This window comes from Micromesistius poutassou (assembly GCF_964030765.1).
Source record: "Micromesistius poutassou genome assembly, chromosome: 3".
Taxonomy (NCBI): Eukaryota; Metazoa; Chordata; class Actinopteri; order Gadiformes; family Gadidae; genus Micromesistius; species Micromesistius poutassou.
Genome location: NC_140273.1, coordinates 18,977,733 through 19,001,691, shown reverse-complemented (window position 1 = coordinate 19,001,691; position 23,959 = coordinate 18,977,733). Strand labels below are relative to the sequence as shown.

Sequence of the window (23,959 nt, the reverse complement as noted above, 5' to 3'; positions counted from 1 at the left end):
CTAGACTCACTGTGGCCCCTCCCCCACAGTGTGGGCCCTCGACTCACTGTGGCCCCTAGACTCACTTTGGCCCCTCCTCCACAGTGTGGGCCCTCCTCCGCATTGTGGCCCCTAGACTCACTGTGGCCCCTCCTCCACAGTGTGGGCCCTCCTCTTCACTGTGGCCCCTCGACTCACTGTGGCCCCTCCTCCACAGTGTGGGCCCTAGACTCACTGTGGCCCCTCCTCCTCACTGTGGCCCCTCGACTCACTGTGGCCCCTCGTCCGCAGTGTGGGCCCTCCTCTTCACTGTGGCCCCTAGACTCACTGTGGCCCCTCCTCCACAGTGTGGGCCCTCCTCTTCACTGTGGCCCCTAGACTCACTGTGGCCCCTCCTCCACAGTGTGGGCTCTCCTCCGCACTGTGGCCCCCCCTCCGCATTGTGGCCCCTAGACTCACTGTGGCCCCTCCTCCACAGTGTGGGCCCTCCTCTTCACTGTGGCCCCTCCTCCTCACTGTGGCCCCTCGACTCACTGTGGCCCCTCGACTCACTATGGCCCCTCGACTCACTGTGGCCCCTCCTCCTCACTGTGGCTCCTCCTCCTCACTGTGGCCCCTTGACTCACTGTGGCCCCTCCTCCTCACTGTGGCCCCTCGACTCACTGTGGCACCCTAGACTCACTGTGGCCCCTCGACTCACCCCCTTCTGTTTACCCTAAATAAATAAATTTTAAATTCAAAATGAAAAAAAAAGTTACTTATACAGTTTCATAGAATATTAAATCGCCACAGTGTGATGTTTGTGCAGTACAGTGCAGTGTCTGTAATCTGATTTGATGTAAATTTATCAAATGTGTTGAGCAAAATTATGACCAGTTAAATTAGCATACAATTACAGTTCAAGTTGAGTTAAAGATGCGATCAACATGGGACTATTAGGTTCAAAACAATGAAGAATTAAGAAGATTGAATTAAGAATTAAGAATTAAGAGCAACAGAGGATGAAGGATTACAGAGGATTATAGAATATTTGATTAGAATCAAAATGGTCAGATATATTGGCAGCATAACAAGTAAAACCATTTAGGTAAAGAGGGTGAGTGAATATTAAAGCAGTGAAGCAACACAAGAAATTTCTCAGGCGCTTACAGACAGAAGGAACGACCAGGAAGTCACTCACTCACTCATCAAATACATATCATAAAAAGTTCATGAAATGTCATAATTCACAACAATTACACAAACTAAAATCTGGGTCCAAGGTTGAAATAACATCAAATGATATTAAGGCTTGAACTGGGGGTTGAGAATTCGTACACGAGTTTGCGACTCTGTACTTAGATTTTTACCAGTAGGAGGCCGGAGTTTCCGACCTCTAAGGGACATCGAACTGCATGGAACAATACCTGGACGATAGAGCGCAACAGTGTGGTTCCGGAAGTCGAGGTTTTGATCAAAAGCCACAAGTCAAGTCATCGATGACTGCTGCCACTGAAGTCGATGGCTGGAGTTGGAGAGCTGGAGTAGGAGATGAGCTCTACATGATGAAAAATATGTTGATATAGAATATCTAATAAAAATAAAAGTACAAATATATGATATAGTACTAGCAGTGCTTTTTTTTTTTTTTTTTGACAGGGTGGTTCAAGACCCCTGAAGGTTACATTATCACGCTTATTATATGACTTCTTAATAAAGAATTCCACCAAAAATGATTGTATTGATTTAAATATGGTTGTATTGCTCCTGCTGATGAAAAGATCAGTAAGATGGGATGTTTTGAAATAGCGACCATAGCAACGGTCTGCTATACAGAGATAACAGGCCGCTGAATGACCAATCAGAATCTGACATAATACGCAGTCGAGAGACGGCGGAGATTCAACATCAATGACCGGATCCAGGAGCTCGGGGCTATGATCCCAAGATCAGCTGACCAGTAAGTGTCTCTCTTTCTCACACACACACACACACGGGCGGAGTTGAGGGTTTCGTGCAGTGGTGTTTACAGTGTTGTGTGTGGTGTTGATGGTATTACACTTTGGATGGTGTTGATGTTATGCTGTGGATGCTGTTTACAGTACTGTGGCTGGTGTGGATGGTCCTGGTGGTGGTGTGGTTGGTGGTTTTGATGGAGTTATACTGGGTGGTGTTGATGGTGTTATACTGGGTGGTGTTGATGGTCTTATACTGGGTGGAGTTGATGGTGTTCTACTGGGTGGTGTTGATGGTGTTAAACTGTAGGTGGTGTTGATGGTGTTATACTGGGTGGTGTTGATGGTGTTATACTGGGTGGTGTTGATGGTGTTATACTGGGTGGTGTTGATGGTGTTCTACTGGGTGGTGTGGATGGTGTTCTACTGGGTGGTGTTGATGGTGTTCTACTGGGTGGTGTTGATGGTGTTATACTGGGTCCTGGTGGTGGTGTGGTTGGTGGTTTTGATGGAGTTATACTGGGTGGTGTTGATGGTGTTATACTGGGTGGTGTTGATGGTATTAAACTTGGTGGTGTTATACTGGGTGGTGTTGATGGTGTTCTACTTGGTGGTGTTGATGGTGTTATACTGGGTGGTGTTGATGGTGTTATACTGGGTGGTGTGGATGGTTATACTGGGTGGTGTTGATGGTGTTCTACTGGGTGGTGTGGATGGTGTTCTACTGGGTGGTGTTGATGGTTTTACTGGGTGGTGTTGATGGTGTTATACTGGGTGGTGTGGATGGTGTTATACTGGGTGGTGTGGATGGTGTTCTACTTGGTGGTGTTGATGGTGTTATACTGGGTGGTGTTGATGGTTATACTGGGTGGTGTGGATGGTGTTCTACTGGGTGGTGTTGATGGTGTTATACTGGGTGGTGTTGATGGTTATACTGGGTGGTGTTGATGGTGTTATACTGGGTGGTGTTGATGGTGTTCTACTGGGTGGTGTTGATGGTTATACTGGGTGGTGTTGATGGTTATACTGGGTGGTGTGGATGGTGTTCTACTTGGTGGTGTTGATGGTGTTCTACTGGGTGGTGTTGATGGTTATACTGGGTGGTGTTGATGGTGTTATACTGGGTGGTGTGGATGGTGTTATACTGGGTGGTGTTGATGGTTATAATGGGTGGTGTTGATGGTTATACTGGGTGGTGTGGATGGTGTTATACTGGGTGGTGTGGATGGTGTTCTACTTGGTGGTGTTGATGGTGTTATACTGGGTGGTGTTGATGGTGTTATACTGGGTGGTGTTGATGGTGTTCTACTTGGTGGTGTTGATGGTGTTATACTGGGTGGTGTTGATGGTGTTCTATGGCGATAGACCCCCCCCCCCCCCCCCCCCCCCCTTAAATAAATAAATACATATATAAATATGTAGGGCAGGCATCTATAACGCTATGGTTCCCATCGACCACACGACCTGGCCATTATTTAATTTTCTGTTTTATATATTATATTAGGCTATATAGGCTATTATTATCCCGGAAATATTGATTCTAGGTTCCACGTTGCAAACGACTTCATGAGTTCAAACATAAACATTCATTGTAACATAACATTCATTCATAGATCGGCTCCAAACCACGTTAACGACGTTAAGCCACCAGAGTGGTGGTGACGTTATATTATTCGCGTCGACAGCAGCGAAGAGCTGTAGTTCACAAAGTGGCCTCACACAAAACCTAACATTATCAAACTTCTTCTCGAACATTGTTTTCTTGGCATGTAAAATTATCATTTAAATCCACAAACAACATATGTGTAATCCAGGGCATATAAAGACTGGGACTCGAAAATAATTACTTTCTCTCCATTGAAACCCATTCATATTTTTCGATCCCATAGGTCCCATGGGCTCTACCTGAAGGGGCGTGACTTCGCCACTCTATAGAGAAGAGCCGTGTAATAAATAAATCAATAAATGTATTTATTTATTTATTTATTTATTTATTATATACGGAGACCACCAGACTTCCTTGAAGCAAGGAGGATGGTCAATGGTCAGATACAGATCTTGTTGAATTGAATAAAAGCTATGGTCTACTTATAATATTATAACTAAATAATTGTATATTTATATATATATGATATATATAATATATATTGTAAACCTCATAGGCATATAAAGACTGGGACCAGAAAATAATTACTTTCTCTCCATTGAAGCCCATTCATATTTTTCGATTTCAGAGGTCCCGTGGGCTCTACCGGAAGGGGCGTGACTTCGCCACTCTATTAAACTTACTCATACGTTATGGTCATAGGCTGGCGCCAGACTAAACAGCGCCTCCACGAGTGCCGCCGAGGTAATGACACCCCAGTTGTGAGGGGACATCAATGAACTTTGTTTTGACAATAAAATGTCTGCTGACTTCAGTGGCCATTAGACCTTTAGCCAGGGTGCATCTTGGGATTACTCTGTGAAAATTGTGGGTCTCTGGGAAAAAGCCAGCCCTAACCCTAACCCTAACCCTAACCCTAAACCTCAGACCCCCCCCCCTCCATGCCCTCGGCGTCCGACTGGGCCAAGTTTCGGTGTGGGGGTCCCAGTTATGCCCTAGAATAAGGTATTCAAGTTTCAGGGCGGTAGGACCTTCCTATCTCAAAAACTGTCTTTCCACCACATTCTGAACCACTAGGTCTTGCAGGCAACAGAAATATCCTGAATTGAGAAGATCAGATGTGATTTTGCCCACTTTTTCCAGCTGTGTAAAGATGCCAGCGTCACAGGGCGGGTTTATTTTGAACGTCTTGTATGGCTAATCACATTCACACCTGGGAGTTGAATAGGGGCCTTTTAAGCCATTGCTGTACAAACTGGCCTCGTTAAGAAAAGCCTGACCTCTAGTGGAAAGATGCAGTGATGCAACACAGACAGGACACAACCAGGGCCTCATGCTGTGGCTCCTAGGATTTTTGTATTTTTTCAGCTTTTTATTCCAAGAAGACATTATTTCAATGTGTTTAGGTCTGTTGTGAAGAAATGAGTATGACACATTACTGCACCAATGTGCAACGTGTTCAAGGTTCCTCAATAATATGATGGTACTTCTTTTGACCAATATTAACCAGTCTACATTGACTTTCCTTGAGTTAACCTACACTATGCGCGTCTCACTATATTTTCCAACCTCTAGGGGCTTGAGTTGTATCCATATTTAAAGATTTTCCCACAGCGGGGAACACGAGTAAAACATTTTTTGGTGAAAATTTCCTGGATTAATTGACTGTCAGTGCCTACGTATGTATATATAGATTATTGTTAGATATATTGTAAGCCCATTGTATCAAAATAAATTGATTAAGATTAAAATAGCAACAACTGAGCACTCATTTTGTTTAACATCTTGACTCTGTACCAACTCCAGCCACTAAAGACCCCAGAGTTTATCAGACAACACCTGACTCAAGAAATAGAACTCAGGAAATCAGGTTCCAGAACCGCTTCAACCAGTTGCTAATTTTCCTTAACTTCCTAGTTCTGGTGTTTTAACTCATCCAGGTAAGAACCATCCATGGTAAGAAGCTATACTGTGCTGTACTGACACTGTTGTATTCAGACGTGTCTCATCAGAACACAATCCTGCAAAGGCTTCATATTTCTTCATCGTAGATCCAAGGCAGCAGGAGAGATGTCAAATATTGCTCAATATTGATTTTCAGGATATAATCTATCCCATAGAGATTCTTACGAGTCTAGGCATTTCATTAAGACTCAAATTAAGTATGAAAGAGATTATTCATGCAACATCTTTAGATTTTATTTATTTATTCATACATGTGATCAAAACATATAATAGACAGGTTACTTTTGGGTCTAAAATGATATACAAATGCATATTTCAAGGTTTTTTGTGTAACATTGTACATTAATCCAAGTTGAATAGACTTTAAGGTATCAAAATAACAAGAACCACAAGGGAATTACAATACATACAAACATGTGTGTTTGTGTGTGCGACTGTGTGTCTGTGTGTTGGTGTGAGTGAGTCTATGTGTGTGCGTTGGGCTGTGTGTGTTGTGGTGGAACCCTAACCAATCCGCCTCTCAAATCCCACTCGTACTGCGGGCGGAGAAGCTGTGGGATCCTTTGTGTTGTGGAGTTTTCAACACAGCATAAAACACACGGCTGTAGTTTTCCTCCTGTGTGTGAGAGACGGACACAAGGTGACATTAGGACAGTACAACTACTGAGCACACTTCTTAATAGAACAGGGTGTTTATATCATTTAATGGAAGAGCTGTACTATCAGATACCTCATGTTGCGGTGTTAAAGGTCCCGTTTCCTGAGAGACGCCACAGTCTTTTCCGGCACGAACTGAAACACAGACTGAGTTAGAATTACAAGAGACAACGCAATCAAATGAAGTGCAGAAAGACTTCCAGTGAATAGAAGCACATGATGTTCTACCCATGTGACTGCAGAGGAAGTAGAGGAACAAAGAGAGGAGAGCAGAGGTGGGGCAGAGGGTGACCAGCAGCATCCAGCACGGTCCACAGTCTGGACCAGCAGGACCAGGGTCTCCAGCACCTGCACCATAGGACATATCATTTTGTACAAGTCAGCAGTGCTAGTTCTTACCTTTTTACAATCTTGGTTCATAGAAGTTCTGTTTGTTTGACCATTGTTCAGGATAGAACTCCTGAACGCCCCCTATTGGCTATTAAAGGTTGGAATGACTTTGGCAGTTACACACTATACGACTGGTCTTGACAATCAGTGGTGGTCAACAGGGAGCATGCAGGGGTACACACACGATGACTACTGTCCCATTATCTGCTCCATCTCTGACAACTGAAAATTCAAATCTCAGGGGAACACGTCCTCTTCATCCGTTATGTGGATCATTTGTTTCGTCCCATTGGCTGTTCCCACCGTCATCGCCGATTTCAGTCTCAGTCCCCTCTACACGACGCAGTCAGGCCCGGGGTCTAGAACCACATTGACGTGTCTCTAGACCCCCACACTAAACAACCATCAGAGCCCACCTCTCCCCGTCAGTGAACTCATTACCGGGGGTAAGTCGCCTCGAGGGAAAGGGCCTAAAGCTTGGCTGAAGGATGCTGGTTGATTTAGTTTTATGTTTTCATCAATTAATACATTTAAATGTTGCATATAATAGAAGAAAACAGAATTAATTAAACATTTAATGAATCAATACACTCTCTAGCCTCTAGAATTGTCTGAACTTTATCTTAAAAGTGCAGGATATTCATAGTAATTGTAAATGTGGAGTTTGTAGTGGCACAAATGTCTCCATAAGCTGCCAATATTTAAAAATTACAATACATTTGCATATTATCCCGACATATGATAATAATTAGAATTCCTATTAATGAATTTGAACACAAAAAAAGTCCACTTACCAAACCAAATCCTTGTGATTATATTACCATATATTTAGTCTTGTTTTGAGTTTTTTCAGTTCCACAGTAGTAAAGACCAAGGTGAGAATCAGTGATGTTCTTAATCAGTAAGTTTAATGACTTTGACGAATCGTTCCACTTCATATTTAAATGGAAGAAATTGCTTCCATTCTCTACATAATCAAAAATACCAAGATCTCTGTCCTTCCAATTCAGAGTAAGTGTTGGCTGATTTTCATGAGAACAGTTCCTGTACCAAACAAGATTTACATTAGCCGGGAATTTACAGTCACAGTATAGAGTAACGTTTTCTCCTGGTCTCACGGTCAGCTCCACTACTGGGTTAGAGAGTACGTCCTGACAGGACACAACAGCACCTAGAATTAAAAATATATTCAATTAGTAATAAGATAAAATGTGCAGCAATATGGAGCAACATATGATGCTATATCAATGTGATTTTAAAACACCAAATACAAAACAATCATTACACAGGACATCATATACAACTCTTGTATAATTGAAGTAGAAATGTAAACATAAATATTTTACCCAAGATAACAGGAAGAAAGACATACATCCAGCTTATGTTGATGATCTGCTGAGGAGTAAAGACATTTGATACTTTCACTGAACTTTACTTTTGACTGAAGGCAGAGATATTAAAAACAACTTGTGATTGGCTGTCCATGTGGAAATGTTGCGGTTATCTCTTTGCGTATTCGGTGAGGTGTGATTGTCAGAACAACGAGATGACCTGAGTTTCATTCTGTTTCTAGATTTAATTACATTTATTCAAATTCTGAACCACAAAATTGCAGTTATAGCGACAAACCAGAATTGGAATTTCTAATTTTCTACTTTAATAAAGGCATCCCTTTTGTTTTTACAATGCAAATGTTCATATGTTTTCATGTTCATGTTCATATTCATGTTTTGATATGTTCTTAGCATGGGCAGCCCCAGAGGGAATCAAACCCCTACCCTATGGCAGTTTTGGCCAGGTGCAAACCTGGAATTAATATTGCTGTGGCTCACTGGCTGACCCATTGCAGTAAAGCCTGGATCCTTAGTGTCATAAACCTATTGAATAAGCAAAGGCTTTTGTACTTTCACAGAAACCCTTTGTTCAGGGTTAGTTTGATCTCTTCCTCATCTCTCCCATCCTGGTCAATATAGTGTGTGCATGGACATTTTGTCTGTTCTTGTTCATGGGGTTATGTGCATATCGATGTCTTTGTGTGTATGAATGTTTGTGCATGCGTGCGTGTATGCGTGTGTCTGTGAATTCAAAAAGTAGCATTGCAGAAACCACAATGGTTTCCGCTGAATTTCATTTGTGGAAGAGTTTCATTTGTGGGTTTCTGGGTAAAAGCTTAAAGAAGCAGACAAACAACACACTCTGTTCTTCCTGTCTGATCGTCTATCTGGTCACATCTATAAAGCATAGGAAGAGACAGACAACCGTCCAGACCAAGCTCCTGGTTTTCTCCCTATTTCCTTCAATAAATACAAACATGTATTGAGCAGAAGTACATTTCAATAGGGGAAAGGCTAAATAAATGTTTGATTTGATTGAATTTTGAGGTATAATTGTCATTAGTGGATGTATGAGTAGTATGAGTATTAATAGTATTAGTATAGTATTAAAAGGGCCCCTATTTAACCACCAGGTGTGAGTGTGTTTATCCATTACAAGCCGTTTCAAAATGGGACCTGCCCTGTGACTTAGTGAGTGACTTGAGTGTCCACTCAGATGTATTTTGGATTGATCATGACTTGATAATGATCATGATTTGCTGATGACACAGTCCTCCTGTCTCTGCTTCCCAGCCATACACAACATCACAGCTCAGCCCTGCAGGACTTTATAGTATGGCGAAAGGTCTTGTCTTGAGCTTAACATAAGCAAAACCAAGGATGTGATTGTGACCTTTTCACCCAAACAGAGACAGTTGGCTGAGGCAGTCACCACTATCGTCCAGCAGGAGCCAGTGGAGATAGTGGAGGTATACAAATACCTGGGAACAGCCTTCGACAACCTGCTAAGGTTTTCCTCCAACACAGAGGAAATCCTTAAAAAGTGCCATCAGAGACAGTACCTACTCAGGAAGCTGAAGTCATTTGGGATTAACAAAGACATTCTCACCACATTCTAGTACGCATTAATTGAAAATGTAATAACCTTCTCTTTCACTAGCTGGTTCCACTCCATCACCCTGCAAAACAGAAACCGCCTGTTGAGTGTGGTTAAGGTCTGCTCAAAAATTATTGAGCAGCCCGTCCGTACTCTCACTGCCCTATGTGACTAACAGACTGTAAAGGTAGCACGTAGGATTATTCAGGACCCCTCTCACATCCTGTCTCCTGAGTTTGAGTGGCTCCCCTTAGGACGCAGACTCCGCTGTCCGGGTTGCCAGACACAGAGGATGAAGGCAACATTCATCTCGAGGGCTGTCCAGCTTATTAATGATCACTGATTCATGAACATATGTTTAAAATTGCCTTCTATATGCACTAAGGAAGCACTTTAAAAACTTTAAAACTACTACTATGTGTTGAATGATGATGTGCGATGTGTGCTGTGTGATGGTGCAGTGTGTCTGTGAATTGTGTATGTTGGTTGATTGTGCATTATGCGTGCTGCTTATGTTTGTTGATTGTGTCCCTTAAGCTACTGTAATGCGCCCTTTTAAATTGCCCCTTGGGGACAAATAAAGTGCAGTCTACCCAGTGGACTGTAGCAACTGGTAGGCTTATCTGCCCATCATACATCAAGGTGGACACTCCCACTTGTGATGTAACTAAGGCTTCGTTTACACTGCAAACCTTAATGCTCAATTCGGATGGATTGCTCAGTTCAGATTATGTAGTTTGGCCGTACACATTATGGTTTACAAGTGGCTAAAACACAGACGTCACATGCAGCACACAGAGGAGAGGGAGGGAGACATGAGGCATAGGGATGGGTATTGATAAGATTTTTGCGATTCCGATTCCATTTTCGATTCTGCTAAACGATTCGGTTCTTTATCGATTCTCTTATCGATTCTCATTTGGAAAAAAGGAGAACAAACAGGTCAATTAGAATCAACTTTAGTTCAGTTAGAAGTAACATGATGACTTTACAAACTGTCTTGAGGTATAATAATAATAAAATAAATATTCTTGTATGTAGAAATTAACAACATACAATACAAGATAAGTTATTCTGTGGCAAATACAAGAATGGCCAGTAACATCCAGTAACATTTTTCATTCTGTGACGTCATTCGCGCCCGCTCGGAATCGATAAGGGAATCGTTTGCAAAACTGGCAAACGATTCCAAGGAATCAAAACAGTCGGAACCGGTTCTCAACAAGAACCGGTTTTCGATACCCATCCCTAGGCATGAGGACATGAAGACATGAGGCCACAAGAGGAGACACACAGGGAGACATGAGGCCACTGAGGGCAGCGTTTATGGATCATTTATAAATTGATGTACAGTAGCGTTGACACAGTTAGGACATTTTCACACTGGTGGATGTTCTTTTGATCAACTGATCTGTTTTTAAACTATCAAAACTAAAATGTATAAATTGGTTCAATTAGATGAAATAAATGTGTTATTTTGATGAGGAAAATTTCAATGGCATTCTGGTCCACCCATCGGTCCGAGTCCCACTCTGTGACGGCAGAGCCTCAATGTAGCCTCAAAGTATCCGAGGACACACAGCTTCCATAGTATCAGATAGCAAACAAACAAGGTGCTTTAAACATTGAGCAAAGTTTTGGTGAAATTACACGGCAGGACTAGCGCTATTCAAGAGCTACTCAGGGTTTATTTAGAAACGGCTTGTATTGCTAATCCCACTTACACCTGGTAGTTTAAAAGGGGCCTTTTAAGCAATTGCTGTACAAACTGGCCTTGTAAAGAAAAGCCTGACCTCTAGTGGAAAGATGCAGTGATACAACACAGACAGGACACAACCAGGGCCTCATGCTGTGTGGCGCTCCTAGGATCTTTGTGTTCCTTCCTTCGTCAAGAGATTCATACATTTAATTAAAAACAAAGAAAGGCATTTTAAACTTGCAACACAATCAATCAGGTTGAGTATCTTTGATGGTGATCAAAGATACTGAATCCCATCGTGATCAGACAACTGCTGCAGCATCCCAACACGTTTGGCCCATTGTATTCTGTACTTTAAATTGTTGGCCAACACATTGTTGGTGTCCTGTGGGCCCACCACCTGCAGGGAGACCCGCTGGGGTCGGGTGCGCTGCCACATGGGTGGCAGTGAAAGTCGGGGGTCCCGACGGACCAGACCCGAGCGGCAGAAGCTGGCTCTGGGGATGTGGAACGTCACCTCACTGTGGGGAAAGGAACCGGAGCTTGTGAGGGAGGTGGAGCGCTACCAGTTAGATCTGGTGGGGCTTACCTCTACGCACAGTCTCAGCTCTGGTACCTTACTCCTGGATAGGGGTTGGACTCTATTCTTCTCTGGAGTTGCCCAGGGCGTGAGGCGCCGGGCGGGTGTGGGGATACTCATAAATCCCCGGCTGAGCGCCGTGGTGTTGGAGTTTACCCCGGTGGACGAGAGGGTCGCCTCCCTACGCCTAAGGGTGGTGGGGGGGAAAACTCTGACTGTTGTTTGTGCGTATGCACCGAACAGCAGTTCAGAGTACTCGGCCTTCTTGGAGACCCTGAATGGAGTCCTGTATGGGGCTCCGGTAGGGGACTCCGTAGTTCTGCTGGGAGACTTCAACGTCCACGTGGGCAACGATGGAGACACCTGGAGAGGCGTGGTGGGGAGGAACGGCCTCCCTGATCTAAACCCGAGTGGTCGTTTGTTACTGGACTTCTGTGCTAGTCATGGATTGTCCATAACGAACACCATGTTTGAACATAAGGGTGCTCATAAGTGTACCTGGTACCAGAGTACCCTAGGCCGAAGATCAATGATCGATTTCGTGATCGTGTCAGCTGATCTGAGGCCTTATGTTTTGGACACTCGGGTGAAGAGAGGGGCGGAACTGTCAACCGACCACCATCTGGTGGTGAGTTGGATCAGGGAATGGGGGAAGAGGCTGGACAGACCTGGTAAGCCCAAACGGGTAGTGCGGGTGAATTGGGAACGTCTGGAGGAGGCCCCCGTCCTAGAGATCTTCAACTCACACCTCCGGCGGAGCTTTTCTAGCATCCCTGTGGAGGTTGGGGGCGGTGTTCAAAGCCTCCATTGCTGAAGCTGCGGCGGCGAGCTGTGGCCTCAGGGTCTTAGGTTCCTCAAGGGGCGGTAACCCTCGGACACCGTGGTGGACACCGGTGGTCAGGGAAGCCGTCCGACTGAAGAAGGAGGCCTTCCGGGGTATGTTATCCCGGAGGACTCCTGACGCAGTTGCAGGGTACCGGCGGGCCCGAAGGGCGGCAGCCGCTGCCGTGTCGGAGGCTAAGCAGCGGGTGTGGGAGAAGTTCGGAGAGGACATGGAGAAGGACTTTCGGTCGGCACCAAAGTGTTTCTGGAAGACCATCCGACACCTCAGAAGGGGGAAACGGGGAAACATCCAAGCTGTGTACAGTAAGGGTGGGACTCTGTTGACCTCGACTGAGGAGGTAGTCGAACGTTGGAAGGAACACTTTGAGGAACTCCTGAATCCGACTAACACGTCCTCTATGATGGAGGCAGAGCTCGAGGTTGATGGTGTTTCGTCGTCAATTTCCCTGGTGGAAGTCACTGAGGTAGTTAAACATCTCCGCAGTGGCAAAGCCCCAGGGATTGATGAGATCCAGCCAGAAATGCTAAAAGCTCTGGGTGTTGAGGGGCTGTCTTGGTTGACACGCCTATTCAACATTGCGTGGGAGTCTGGTACAGTGCCAAAGGAGTGGCAAACCGGGGTGGTGGTTCCCCTGTTTAAAAAGGGGGACCAGAGAGTGTGTGCCAATTACCGGGGTATCACACTTCTCAGCCTCCCTGGGAAAGTCTACTCTAAGGTGCTGGAAAGGAGGGTTCGGCCGATTGTCGAACCTCAGATTGAAGAGGAACAATGCGGTTTCCGCCCTGGACGTGGAACTGCGGATCAGCTCTTCACTCTCGCAAGGATCCTGGAGGGGGCCTGGGAGTATGCCCATCCGGTCTACATGTGTTTTGTGGATTTGGAGAAGGCATATGACCGGGTCCCCCGGGAGAAACTGTGGGAGGTGCTGAGGGAGTACAGGGTAAGGGGTTCACTCCTCAGGGCCATCCAATCTCTGTACTCCCAAAGCGAGAGCTGTGTTTTCGGCAGCCAGTCAGTTCCGTTCCTAGTGGGTGTTGGCCTCCGCCAGGGCTGCGCCTTGTCACCAATCCTGTTTGTGATATTCATGGACAGGATATCGAGGCGCAGTCGTGGTGGGGAGGGGTTGCAGTTCGGTGGTCTGAGGATCTCATCACTGCTCTTTGCAGATGATGTGGTCCTGATGGCATCATCGGCCTGCGACCTTCAGCACTCACTGGATCGGCTGGTGGCCGAGTGTGAAGTGGCTGGGAAACTGGTGGATTGCCTTCACCGGGTAGGAAATGAGTCCTTAGCCCAAGTGAAGGAGTTTAAGTACCTCTGGGTCTTGTTCGCGAGTGAGGGTACAATGGAGCGGGAGATTGGCCGGAGAATCGGAGCAGCAGGGGCGGTATTGCGTTCGCTTTACCGCACTGTTGTGACGAAAAGAGAGCTGAGCCGCAAGGCAAAGCTCTCGATCTACCGGTCGATCTTCGTTCCTACCCTCACCTATGGTCATGAGGGATGGGTGATGACCGAAAGGACGAGATCGCGGATACAAGCGGCCGAGATGAGTTTTCTCAGGAGGGTGGCTGGTTTCTCCCTTAGGGATAGGGTGAGAAGTTCAGTCATCCGGGAGGAACTCGGATTAGAGCCGCTGCTCCTTTGCTTAGAAAGGAGTCAGTTGAGGTGGTTCGGGCATCTGGTAAGGATGCCCACTGGACGCCTCCCTTGGGAGGTGTTCCAGGCACGACCAGTGGGGAGGAGACCTCGGGGAAGACCCAGGACTAGGTGGAGAGATTATATCTCAACACTGGCCTGGGAACGCCTCGGGATCCCCCTGTCAGAGCTGGTCAATGTGGCCCGGGAAAGGGAAGTCTGGGGCCCCCTGCTTGAGCTGCTGCCCCCGCGACCCGACCCCGGATAAGCGGATGAGGATGAGATGATGAGATGAGATGACATTGTTGGTCAAAAAGTCCTTCTCTCGCTCTGAAAAGCATTTTGCACGCAAAAAAACTGGAAAAGTTGATAACTCAGTCCTTTTCAATGCAAACGTGTAACTAAGCTTAAATAGGGTTATTCATGCCATTGCGCACCATTTGGAAGTGAAGAGCATTGGTTTTGAGCAAAATTCACGTGTCAGGGTCAAAAACACATTGTTGGTCATAAAGTGCTTCTCTCACTCTGAAAAGCATTTTGCACGCATAAAAACTGGAAAAGTTGATAACTCAGTCCCTTTCAATGCAAACGTATTTAAGCTTAGTTACACGTTTGCATTGAAAGGGACTGAGTTATCAACTTTTCCAGTTTTTATGCGTGCAAAATGCTTTTCAGAGCGAGAAAAGCACTTTTTGACCAACAATGTGTTTTTGACCCTAACACGTGAATATGCTCAAAACCAACACTCTCCACTTCCAAATGGTGCGCGATGGCATAAATAACCCTATTTAAGCTTAGTTACACGTTTGCATTGAAAGGGACTGAGTTATCAACTTTTCCAGTTTTTATGCATGCAAAATGCTTTTCAGAGCGAGAAAAGCACTTTTTGACCAACAATGTGTTTTTGACCCTAACACGTGAATATGCTCAAAACCAACACTCTCCACTTCCAAATGGTGCGCGATGGCATAAATAACCCTATTTAAGCTTAGTTACACGTTTGCATTGAAAGGGACTGAATTATCAACTTTTCCAGTTTTTATGCATGCAAAATGCTTTTCAGAGCGAGAGAAGCACTTTTTGACCAACAATGTGTTTTTGACCCTAACACGTGAATTATGCTCAAAACCAACGCTCTCCACTTCCAAATGGTGCGCGATGGCATAAATAACCCTATTTAAGCTTAGTTACACGTTTGCATTGAAAGGGACTGAGTTATCAACTTTTCCAGTTTTTTTGCATGCAAAATGCTTTTCAGAGCGAGAAAAGCACTTTTTGACCAACAATGTGTTTTTGACCCTAACACGTGAATTATGCTCAAAACCAACGCTCTCCACTTCCAAATGGTGCGCGATGGCATAAATAACCCTATTTAAGCTTAGTTACACGTTTGCATTGAAAGGGACTGAGTTATCAACTTTTCCAGTTTTTATGCGTGCAAAATGCTTTTCAGAGCGAGAGAAGCACTTTTTGACCAACAATGTGTTTTTGACCCTAACACGTGAATTATGCTCAAAACCAACGCTCTCCACTTCCAAATGGTGCGCAATGGCATAAATAACCCTATTTAAGCTTAGTTACACGTTTGCATTGAAAGGGACTGAGTTATCAACTTTTCCAGTTTTTTTGCATGCAAAATGCTTTTCAGAGCGAGAAAAGCACTTTTTGACCAACAATGTGTTTTTGACCCTAACACGTGAATATGCTCAAAACCAACGCTCTCCACTTCCAAATGGTGCGCGATGGCATTAATAACCCTATTTAAGCTTAGTTACACGTTTGCATTGAAAGGGACTGAATTATCAACTTTTCCAGTTTTTATGCATGCAAAATGCTTTTCAGAGCGAGAGAAGCACTTTTTGACCAAAAATGAGTTTTTGACCCTAACACGTGAATTATGCTCAAAACCAACGCTCTCCACTTCCAAATGGTGCGCAATGGCATAAATAACCCTATTTAAGCTTAGTTACACGTTTGCATTGAAAGGGACTGAGTTATCAACTTTTCCAGTTTTTATGCATGCAAAATGCTTTTCAGAGCGAGAAATGCACTTTTTGACCAACAATGTGTTTTTGACCCTAACACGTGAATTATGCTCAAAACCAACGCTCTCCACTTCCAAATGGTGCGCGATGGCATAAATAACCCTATTTAAGCTCAGTTACACGTTTGCATTGAAAGTGACTGAGTTATCAACTTTTCCAGTTTTTATGCGTGCAAAATGCTTTTCAGAGCGAGAAAAGCATGTTTTGACCCTGACACGTGAATTGTGCTGAAAACCAATGCTCTCCACTTCCAAATGGTGCGCAATGGCATAAATAACCCTATTTAAGCTTAGTTACACGTTTGCATTGAAAGGGACTGAATTATCAACTTTTCCAGTTTTTATGCATGCAAAATGCTTTTCAGAGCGAGAGAAGCACTTTTTGACCAACAATGTGTTTTTGACCCTAACACGTGAATTATGCTCAAAACCAACTGTTACGGGTGGTGGGGTTTTGCTTTGTTGTGTTTACTTGTTCTGATCCTGTGGCTCATCTGTGTTTTTCCCACTCTGTTAGTAGGTCCACACTGAGGGCCTGCAGTGATTTCCTGCATTGCTTGCAGCTGAGGCCAGGAAATCAGCCAGGGCAATCAAGCCATCCACCAATCAGCTCACACCCACACCCTATATATATATGTTTGTTAGTTTGGTTTCACGGGGGGGGGAGAAGGTGGAAGGTCTCAGACTGGTGCAGGTTGCTGTTTCAGTCTGTGCTTTCTTGGCTAGTACTTTGTTGTTTAGGCACATTTTTGTTTTGATCGTTTACCAACGTGTTTGTTAACTTTTGTCTGTTTTGCAGATCTATCCGGCGCAGGGTTGGAGAGGTTAGGGAACTTAGGTAGACACCTGCAGGTATACATTTGTGTCCCTCACCACACGTAGGTTACCTCTTGTATTAGTACACCAGTTAGAGCGGCGACACTACTCCATGTATTTTGAGGCATTAAGGTGCCTGCAAAGGGGATTAGTTTAGGGGGTTAGTCCTGGGGTTGTTTTGATTATAGCTAGTTGTTTTGGGGCGTTTCTTTAGTGATCGCTGCATAGCTCAGGGGGTTTGTGTTGTCTCCGCCCTGTGTCCGTTGTGTGGTTAATTAAACTGATTCATTGCAGTCTTTTGGTGACATTGGTTTCTTTTCATCCATACATTCACTGTCCTATGTTACACCGGGGTCCTCCGACCATCGGAGGATGTGTAACATATTTGGGGGCTCGTCCGGGATCCTTGTGGTCCCACTGGATGGTGAAAGTGTGGATGTTGAGTTCAGTGGCACAGGCTGGTAATGGGTTTAGTTTTTGTAGTTTAGTGTTTTTTTGTTTTTTTTGGCTACTGTTTTGGTGCAGTGGAGTAGGAGTGGAGTAGAACTCCATTCATTTGGTAAGTATACAGGGCCATGCTCTACAATTTTTGCTAGGTGATATTGCTTAAAACTTTGTAATTACATAGGTTTCACTGGCTGTTTGGTAGTTTGCCGGGCACCAAGATGGCTACTGGTTTCAATGTTGAGGATTTTCTGGCCACACCCACTTTAGAAGAGCTGGACCAGTGTAGGAAGGTAGATTTATGTGAGATCGGTGCTCACTTTGGAGTTGAGTTGTCTAGGGCTAAAACTGTGGCTCAGTTAAAGGAGGCAGTACTAGTTCTGTTGAAGGACAAGGGTGTGCCTATTGAGGGGGCAGTTGTAAAAGCAATACTTACTGGGTCCCCTGATCCTTCTGAAGTGAAATTTGAGGCGGCACCAGGGGCAGAGCAGGTGGTAAAATCTCTTTCTACTCCAGGTAGCTCGCGAGCTTCCTCTGTATCCAGTGTCTCAGTAAGTACCAAACTGAAGGTTTGTTTGGCCCGCTTAAAATTGGAGGCAGAGGAGAGGGAGAAGGAGAGAGCGGCTGACTACAGGCACAGGGAGGCTATGCGCAAACTTGAGTTGGATGCTGAGATGCAACATGCCGTGGAGATGAAAAAGCTTGAGGTTGAGTTGGAAAAAAAGAGACTTGATTGTCAATTTTTCCAAAAGTCTCCCATTACTCCGCAGCCTGACGCTCTTACTTATCCAAATAAGCCTTTTGATGCTAGTCGGCACATAGCATTAGTTCCCCAATTCCGTGAACATGAGATAGATGCATATTTTGAGTCTTTTGAAAGAGTTGCTACCGCTTTTAAGTGGCCTAAAGATGCTTGGGCACCTTTGCTACAGAGCAAACTGACAGGAAAGGCCCGTGAGGTGATGAATAAATTGCCTCTCACTGATAGCCTGGATTATGAGGTGTTAAAAGCGGCTGTGCTTCGAACATATAGTTTGGTGCCTGAGGCGTATAGACAGCGTTTTCGTGCTTACAGAAAATTCCATGACAAAACCTTTGTTGAATTTGCTAGTGAGAAAGAGACACTGTTCTACCGGTGGCTAAAGGCTACTGAGGTATCTGACTTTGAGTCCGTTTGTGAATTGGTTTTGATGGAGGAGTTTAAAAACAATTTGTCCGAGCGTGTAGTGACGTATCTGAATGAGCAAAAACCTGTCAAGCTAGCAGATGCTGCTGTTTTAGTTGACGAGTTTGTACTTACTCACAAGCAGCATTTCAGTTCATCTGGCCCATATAAACAGGAGAAGACTGAGCGCTTGGACAAAAACAAAGCTATAGTGGCTAATTCCAACTTCACACCTAAATACCAACCTCAATCAGGTCCACGTTCAGAACTCCGTGAGTGTCATTATTGTCACCAAGTTGGTCATCTCATAGCCAACTGTTCTTTGCGTAAACGCAGGGAAGCAACCAAAGCAGGCTCTCCTTCGCCAACCGGATTATGTCCATTAGTTGTCACATCAGGTGTAAGGGAAAGCCCTGATCCAACCTATGCACCATTCATGTTGGATGGCTATGTTTCCCTGGGCTCAGACAGAAAATGTCCAGTGCGCATACTGCGTGACACAGGGGCAGCAAAATCATTTATTTTGTCAGATGTTTTGCCTTTCTCTGAAGAGTCTTCATGTCACTCTAGCGTACTAGTCCAGGGGATAGGTATGAGTTATATTTCTGTACCTCTGCACCGTCTGAACCTGACTTGTGATTTAGTGAGTGGTGATTTCTCAGTTGGTGTTCGTCCTTCATTGCCCATGCGAGGGGTTACATTTGTGTTAGGCAACGACATAGCCGGTGGAAAGGTTACACCTGTTCTAGAGGTGTTAGATCAACCTGACGTGTCACAGCCGGATGTTCTTGGGCGATCCTACCCTGATGTGTTTCCGGTATGCGCCGTTACACGCGCACAGGCCCGTAAGCTGGGTGATGCAGTTGATTTATCAGACACTGTGTTTGCTGAAGGTCTAAGCGATCAGGCATTTTCACCCTCTCTCCCCAGTCATGATTCTGAAAATAGTAAAGAGGCTAAACCTAGATTAAACCCAGAGAGTGTGTTTGATGTTAAACATTTGCCTATGACTCGTGACAGCCTCGTAGGGGCACAGAAAGCTGATCTTAGTTTGTCTAAGTTTTTCAATAACATTAAAAACTCTGACTCAACTAACAACAAAGACACCATGTATTTTATTGAAAATGGTTTGCTGTTGAGGAGGTGGAGAGATCGCCGTGATGGTGATAGTGATTCTAGTGCTGTGGTTCAGGTAGTTATTCCATCAAAACACAGACAGTCAGTTTTATCCCTGGCTCATGATAATGTGTGGGCGGGTCATTTGGGAGTGGCAAAGACATATGATCGAGTGCTCCGACATTTTTTCTGGCCAGGTCTGAAAAAGGATGTGACTCATTTTTGTCGAACTTGTCCCATATGTCAGGTGGTTGGAAAACCAAACCAGGTTATCCAACCTGCTCCACTTCGCCCGATTCCAGCAGTAGGTGAGGCTTTTGAGCATGTCCTAGTTGATTGTGTAGGTCCCCTCCCTAAAACAAAAAGTGGGAATCAGTACTTGTTGACTATGATGTGTATAGCTACTAGGTACCCAGAAGCAATTCCTCTTAGAAAGGTAACATCGCAGTCTGTAGTGAAGGCCCTGATCAAGTTTTTCTCTACATTCGGGCTGCCAAAGATAGTACAAACTGATCAAGGTACTAACTTTCTATCTGGCATCTTTGAGCAGGTTTTAAAATCTCTAGCTATCACTCATCGTGTCTCCAGTGCTTACCACCCTGAGTCGCAGGGCGCTTTGGAAAGATGGCATGGTACCCTCAAGTCCGTGCTGCGTAAGTACTGCCTGGAGCACGGAAAAGACTGGGACGAGGGTGTCCCGTTGGCTCTTTTTGCAGTCCGCGAAGCAGTGCAGGAATCACTAGGTTTCAGCCCAGCCGAACTAGTGTTTGGCCATACTGTGAGGGGGCCTCTGAAAGTGCTCAAGGATTCAATCATTGGTGATGGTCTGTCAAAAAAAGTAAACATCCTCAGTTATGTGAGTCGTTTCCGTGAGCGGCTACATGGAGCATGTAGCCTAGCCAAAGAGAGTTTGTCTGGAGTTCAGAGCAACATGAAGAGGCGGTACGACAAGAAAGCAATTTCCCGTGCTCTAGTACCAGGTGACCAAGTATTGGTTTTGTTACCTATCCAGGGTTCATCCATGTCAGCTCGGTTTTTAGGTCCTTATGCTGTGGAGAGGAAGTTAAGTGAAACCGATTATGTTATTAAAACTCCAGAGCGTAAGAGAAAAACACGTGTGTGTCATCTCAACATGTTGAAGTTGTACCATGTTAGAGACAGTTCCGGTTCCGTGAGTGTGCCTCCAGTGGCTACTGTTGGTGCTGCTGTGCCTAGCTCTCAAATCCAGGATAGTGATGAGGATGGTTTAGATACCCGTAGACTCCAGCAACAAACTCCTCGGTTATCCAACTCAGAGATGTTGAAGGACCTTTTGAGTTTGATGCCACATTTGAGTGCCAGCCAGCGACATGATTTAGTGTCTTTGATTTTGGATTTTAAGTGTCTATTCGGAGACAGTCCGTCTCGCACCAATGTTCTGGAACATGACATAGATGTTGGTGATGCTCGTCCAATAAAACAACATCCCTACAGAGTGAATGCTGTCAAGAGGGCAGCTATGAGACAGGAGACTCAGTATTTACTGGAGCATGGTCTAGCAAAACCTAGCTCTAGTCCGTGGAGTAGTCCCTGTCTACTTGTTCCAAAACCAGACTCGACATTCCGTTTTTGCACTGATTACCGTAAGGTAAATAATATCACTGTATCTGACTCGTTTCCACTACCGCGAATAGACGACTGTGTTGACACGATTGGTTCCGCTTGCTTTGTCACAAAATTAGATCTGCTCAAGGGTTATTGGCAGGTCCCTCTCACAGCTCGTGCTTCTGACATTTCAGCGTTTGTGACACCAGATACCTTTTTGCAATACACTGTAATGGCGTTTGGCCTGAAAAATGCTCCTGCCTGTTTCCAGAAGTTGGTTAACATTGTACTTGGCGACATTCCAAATTGCACTGCATATCTGGATGATGTGGTTGTTCACTCTACTGAGTGGGAGGAACATGTGTGCTCTCTCCAAGCAGTTTTCCAACGTTTGGCTGATGCCTCCCTAACAGTCAACCTGGCAAAATGCGAGTTTGGGAAGGCGACGGTCACCTACTTGGGCAAGCAAGTGGGTGGTGGCAAAGTGCGCCCCCTTGCTACAAAGTTGGCTGCCATCAGTTCATTTCCGCTCCCCTCCACTAGGAGAGAGTTGCGACGGTTTTTAGGAATGGCCGGCTACTACAGGGGTTTCTGTAGAAATCTCTCCTCTGTTGCTGCTCCTTTAACCGACCTTGTTAGTCCAAAACTTCCTTTTCAGTGGACGGCTTCATGTCAGGTGGCCTTTGAGAGCTGCAAGGCTCTTTTGTGCAGTGCCCCAGTTCTTAGTGCACCTGATTTTAGCCGCCCCTTTGCACTGGAAGTAGATGCCAGCTGCATTGGTGCTGGTGCAGTTCTGATTCAGTCGGACGACCATGTGTTAGATCATCCTGTTGGGTTTTACTCTAAGAAGTTCAGCAAGTGCCAGATGCGTTATTCCACAGTAGAACAGGAGACCCTGGCTCTACTGTTAGCTTTGCAGTTCTTCGATGTGTATGTGGGATCCAGTCCTGTGCCAGTTGTGGTCTACACGGACCACAACCCTCTAGTCTTTATACATCGCATGTATAATCACAACAGGAGGTTAATGAGATGGTCATTGTTCCTGCAGAACTACCGCCTTGTCATCCGCCACAAAAAGGGCAAAGACAATGTGGTTGCAGATGCACTGTCCCGGTGTGGACAGGTTTAGCTTATAGTTCATTTAGCGAAGCATTAAGTTTTTTATTTATACATTATGTATGTATTTGATCATACGGTTGAAAAAGTTGCTTGATTATGTTACTTAACATATTCCCTCAGTTATTGTGTGATCCTTGACTTGAGTAAACAGGCTATTCCGGATATGCTCCAGTTTGTATCAACCGGGGGTTGCTATTTGAGGGGGGGAGTGTTACGGGTGGTGGGGTTTTGCTTTGTTGTGTGTTTACTTGTTCTGATCCTGTGGCTCATCTGTGTTTTTCCCACTCTGTTAGTAGGTCCACACTGAGGGCCTGCAGTGATTTCCTGCATTGCTTGCAGCTGAGGCCAGGAAATCAGCCAGGGCAATCAAGCCATCCACCAATCAGCTCACACCCACACCCTATATATATATGTTTGTTAGTTTGGTTTCACGGGGGGGGAGAAGGTGGAAGGTCTCAGACTGGTGCAGGTTGCTGTTTCAGTCTGTGCTTTCTTGGCTAGTACTTTGTTGTTTAGGCACATTTTTGTTTTGATCGTTTACCAACGTGTTTGTTAACTTTTGTCTGTTTTGCAGATCTATCCGGCGCAGGGTTGGAGAGGTTAGGGAACTTAGGTAGACACCTGCAGGTATACATTTGTGTCCCTCACCACACGTAGGTTACCTCTTGTATTAGTACACCAGTTAGAGCGGCGACACTACTCCATGTATTTTGAGGCATTAAGGTGCCTGCAAAGTGGATTAGTTTAGGGGGTTAGTCCTGGGGTTGTTTTGATTATAGCTAGTTGTTTTGGGGCGTTTCTTTAGTGATCGCTGCATAGCTCAGGGGGTTTGTGTTGTCTCCGCCCTGTGTCCGTTGTGTGGTTAATTAAACTGATTCATTGCAGTCTTTTGGTGACATTGGTTTCTTTTCATCCATACATTCACTGTCCTATGTTACACCGGGATCCTCCGACCATCGGAGGATGTGTAACACCAACGCTCTCCAATTCCAAATGGTGCGCGATGGCATAAATAACCCTATTTAAGCTTAGTTACACGTTTGCATTGAAAGGGATTGAGTTATCAACTTTTCCAGTTTTTATGCGTGCAAAATACTTTTCAGAGCGAGAAAAGCACTTTTTGACCAACAATGTGTTTTTGACCCTAACACGTGAATTATGCTCAAAACCAACGCTCTCCACTTCCAAATGGTGCGCGATGGCATAAATAACCCTATTTAAGCTTAGTTACACGTTTGCATTGAAAGGGACTGAGTTATGAACTTTTCCAGTTTTTATGCGTGCAAAATGCTTTTCAGAGCGAGAGAATCACTTTTTGATCAAAAATGTGTTTTTGACCCTGACACGTGAATTGTGCTCAAAACAACTGCTCTTCACTTCCAAATGGTGCGCAATGGCATAAATAACCCTATTTAAGCTCAGTTACACGTTTGCATTGAAAGTGACTGAGT

The 23,959-nt window shown here is 44.9% G+C and overlaps 1 pseudogene across 1 annotated transcript; it reads right to left on the bottom strand.

The window, feature by feature from the left end:
* Positions 1–5,972: 5,972 nt before the first annotated feature.
* Positions 5,973–22,203, bottom strand: LOC311341099 (annotated as a pseudogene). The gene is made up of 6 exons: positions 22,121–22,203; positions 7,878–7,960; positions 7,326–7,702; positions 6,370–6,489; positions 6,215–6,288; positions 5,973–6,100 (listed from the first exon to the last, which is right to left on the bottom strand). The product of its transcript is annotated as an uncharacterized misc_RNA (transcript).
* Between the last annotated feature and the right edge of the window lie 1,756 nt (positions 22,204–23,959).